Source organism: Clupea harengus, chromosome 23, assembly GCF_900700415.2.
Source record: "Clupea harengus chromosome 23, Ch_v2.0.2, whole genome shotgun sequence".
NCBI lineage: Eukaryota > Metazoa > Chordata > Actinopteri > Clupeiformes > Clupeidae > Clupea > Clupea harengus.
The window spans coordinates 23,266,766-23,271,765 of record NC_045174.1 but is presented as its reverse complement, the minus strand read 5'-3'; positions in this window follow the sequence as shown (position 1 = coordinate 23,271,765).

The following is a 5,000-nucleotide window of genomic DNA, read 5'->3' as shown; positions in this document are numbered from 1 at the left end:
AAAAGAAACTATAAATAGCATACAGGAATTTCATCAAAATTTGTAACCGTGGAAACGGTACAACATTCCAAACTAAAAATATTGGAGGGCGTTGTCTCCCCCCTGCCCCTCCTCCCCAGACTCCAAGCTCACGCGGGTTGCCAGGTTGCTCCTCCCCAGACTCCAAGCTCACGCGGGTTGCCAGGTTGCTGTTTTTTTTAGTCTATCTGATTCACTTTTCCAAGAACATCAATAGCATAATGTATCAAATTAAAATACATTTCATTATAATATATATTACATATGATTATAAACACATGTAATTGAACAATGTCAAAGTTTACAGCTACACTCTTAGAAAAAAAGGGTTCATGGGGGTGCTATATAGAACCATGGGGGTCTTAGCCAAGGAGATAGAACCTTTTGCCTAAAAAGGGTGCTATTTCATGCACGTGAGGGTTATTTGAACTTCAACGACCGTTTATGGAACCTTTCTGAAGGCTTTCATTCTTCACTGGATTTAACGGTAAGTGACACACAACTTTTATCTCCTTCATTTCATTCATAATCATTACCCCTGTTGTCTGAAAATCAAAACCAGAAATGATACCTCTTAAGTAAAAAACAAGGGACGTTCTTCGTAAACGTCAGTGGGCGTTAACCGTTCAGCTGTTAGCTAGAATCTGAATTCGTTGTCTCTGAATGATTTTAGCAGCAGCTAGCTATCCTATCCTGTCACCCTACTGGATCCATCATTAAGATTAGTTTTCTACTTCCTTGTCAGGCTGACACTAAAATCAACTATCGATTATATGATTTTTAGCTTGTATCCACTATTGTTGTTCAATGATATTCACTCTCCTGCCGGCTCCCGATAAATTAAGCTAACGAAATCTAGCGTGCTAGCTAGCATGGCGAGTTGCCATTAACTAGCTAGCTACAAACGTCAGCCAGCAATGCTAAATCAGAATATGGCAGTAACTACTTATTTACCAGGCTATCTAGTTCAATTACAGGGAAACCAGCCATCAAGTACATATAATTGAGTTGTATCATTGTCAACACAAGTTTTTTGTTTTATTTTTCGTTTTAAAGAACAGGAAATTGATGGAGACTACTGGGCCTCACTGAACGGATGATTGAAGAACTATCCCCTTCAATGAAATTGCAGGTGATGTTTGTGAAGGAACTGAACAAAATAAGACTAAACTCCTAGCTCCAAGAACAGTAAATGAGATAATAATAATGTATTTTATTTGTAATGCACCCTTCATTCAAAAGAATCACAGAGTGCCAACATATTAAAAACTAACTATAATAATACAATAAAATTAAAATGAATTAACATAAGCATAATAGAAAACTTTTTAACATTTTAACATACGATTTAACACAAGGCCAGAAATGCCTTCCTGAATAAAAATGTTTTTAGTCCAGCTTTAAAGGAGTCCAGCGTCTGCGTTGCCCTTAGGTGGTCAGGGAGGCTGTTCCATAAGCGTGGCGCTGCCGAGCAAAAGGCCCGGTCGCCCATGGTGCGGAGCTTTGTTTTGGGGACGCGGAGGAGCGAGCTGTTTGAAGACCTGAGGGTGCAGGTGGAGGTTTGGGGAGATGTGTTAATCATTCAGTAGACATGGTAGTAAATAGGCATTTTGGAAGTGAGTAAGCATTTAATTAAACTAACAACTTTTCCTCTTCTCACCCAGACATGAAGTTGGATTGCCACTGGACCATGCACCATGCTGACAGTAAGTATTTGCATGTCTTCATTAACTCATGTTCATTACTATTATGTGTGTGAAGTTTAAGTGTGTGATGTTCAGATTATGTTACCATAGGCAAAAGACTGTCCTGTGCCAGTGTTGAGAATGATGCTTCGACAAAGACCATGCTCGTCTTCTTTGACCCAACCATGGCCAACAGTATTCAGTCTGCCCACCTTCCCCCCAGAAAAAGTAAGTGAATTACAGTGTAAAGACTAAAAATAAAACCATTTAAGGAGGCAAGTTCTAATTACAATGAATGATCTTTCAGGTACCCAAACCATAAACAATATACAGATGTTCTGGGATGTCTCATCAACAGATTTCCGTTTCTTGGAGAACACAGCTCCTCTGGATATGTATGTTCTTTCCCAACTGTTATGCAAAACATTATTCCTCAGTTCAATTTCTATACTACTTTGATTTTGTGCCAGCCTCATAATTTATGTCTATACCCACAGGAGACCCTACTTGAGTGTCTGAGGAACAAAATAAAAAAAGAAAGGTCACCTTTAGGCAACTTGACGTCCAGGAAATTAAGAGAAAGTTTGGTGCTGGAAGAAACAGAATTGTGGACCATGTGCCTCTGGAGGAACCACCTGGACATCAGGTGCCATTTTTTGAATTCTTGCTTCTTTAGCCCAACTGTGTGCCAGTTATCATTGATTCATAATTCTTAATTTTACACATTTATTATGGCAAATTTCAGAGAGAAAATAGGTGCAGATTGGAAAACGCAGTCCAGATGCTTTCTGAGAATTATCCAACACAAGAGGTTTGCAATATTTTTGTGAATGAGATACAGAGTTATATTCTCTTGTTTAAACAAGGTATGTGTTGGTTTTTAACAGTGCAAATTGACCTTTTTTTTCCCCTTACACACTTGCATAGGAACCACCCAACTAATTTCCGGTCATCAGCCTCCACGATGCAGACTCCCCTCCTTGCCAGGAGAGCATCCATTATGATGGATGGCATCACCATCATAAGCGGCGATCTGGATGTGGCACATGCCATTCAATGTCTGCTGGAGATGTACTTCGTCATTGGCGTGGAGTACCCCCGGCAGATCAAGCATACCCTTAGCTTTTCAGAGCATTATCTTTTCAAAATACAAAGTTAAAAAAAAGTGTCCATCCCTGTTCTGAAATTATATAACCAGATTAGTTAATCACTGTTACTGTTGAGTTTTTAAATAAAAAATACAGTCCATTTTTGAATCCACCTCTCCTCTCTTTCTTTTATAGTAACAACAGCATGTAAACAAAGGTTTGCTATCAAGTTATTGGTTATTTTATTTAAACCAATAGTTGCATTTAGCCTACAGCTCTTTCCCAAATGGTTATACAAGAATTATTGATAAGCACTATTGCAGCATTATTCACTATCATTCATTATTATTATTGATGATTAAGTGTTAAAATATGATTTAAACAAAAAAAATCGATCAAAGGTTTTGGGAGAATGAATAAACCTTTTAAAAGGTGCTGTTTAGAACCCCTTTAAAAAAAGAAAAGAACCCCCAAGGGTTCTTTTAATTGAACCCTCTGTAATGGTTCTATATTTAACCTTTTGAGGGTGCCATATATTGAACCCTCTGAAATGGTTCTATATTGAACCCTTTGAGGGTGCCATATATGTACCAAGCTATAGAACCCTAAAAGGTTCAATATAGAACCTTTTGTTTTTAGAGTGTAGTGACAGTGATCTTTGCCAGTCTTTGCCATAGTTGCACACCAGATCAAAAATAGTGTAGTATGCACATTGAGCTCAAGAATGAGTCTGTGGGTGACCCCCTCTTGACCCCAAGCGCCAAGGTTCTATGCCATGTTGGCTGTGCTGTGGGTGACCTCCACGAGACTTGACCCCCCACATGCCAAGGGCGGCCATGTTGGCTGTGCTGTGGGTGACCTCCACGAGACTTGACCCCGCGTGCCAAGGGCGGCCATGTTGGCTGTTCTGGGGGGTTTCCCATACAAGGGCTGGTGCTGCATGCAGCTGACTGCAGACAGCCCACTAGGGGCAAATCTCCGATCTGACAGGGCCAGACACTCAATATAGCCCCCCAGACCCAGGGCAGGGGCAAGAGCAGGGGCAGGGGACAGGGGCAAATTCAGAACACATTGTTAATGTTTACAGCCTGTCAGAAGGGGATTAGCCTCCACGGCTAGCGGGCTAAGTTGCACGGGTCTTCAGTGTCATTAGGCAGAGGTGATAGATGACTCACACGGAGCGGCATGAAAACAACAAACAAAAGAGTTTGGTGCTCAGTCTCAGACACGAGACATTACACACACGCACACACACACACACACACACACACACACACACACACACACACACACACACACACACACACACACATTACCTCAGATCAGAGTTTGGTGCTCAGTCTCAGACACGAGACATTACACACACACACACACACACACACACACACACACACACACACACACGCACACACACACACACACTCATACATACACACATTACCTCAGATCAGAGTTTGGTGCTCAGCCTCAGACACGAGACATTACACACACACACACACACACACACACACACACACAGACACACACACACACACACACACACACACACACACACACACTCACATACAGCAGTCACATTTCTGGTGCTCAGACACGAGACATTACCTCACATTAGAGTCTGGTGGATAGTTGTAGTATTGTTGTGTTATATGTTGTTGTTGTGTTATATGTTGTCCCTCATCACACCAACAGGAGAAGCACTCAACATGTCGTCGTATAAATACAATGACAATAAAGGCTTTTCTATTCTATGGTGCTCAGACAGGAGACATTACACACACACACACACACACACACACACACACACACACACACACACACACACACACACACACACAGCAGTCACATTTCTGGTGCTCAGACAGGAGACATTACCTCAGATCAGAGTTTGGTTCATGGTGCTTAGCTTAGCACAGCTGGCCTGCAGTCATCACTGATCTTGTCGACTTACTGTCTTAGCAGAGAGCTTATGGTACATGGTATAGTCAATCGCCATGGCAATGGCAAAGAGAGCGGAGCTTTAATGAATCGCCATGCCGATGGCAAAGAGAGAGGAACTTTAATGAATCGCCATTGCCGATGGCAAAGACAGCAGAACTTTAATGAATCGCCATGACGATGGCAAAGAGAGCGGAACTTTAATGAATCGCCATGCCGATGGCAAAGAGAGCGGAACTTTAATGAATTGCCATGGCGATGGCAAAATGTG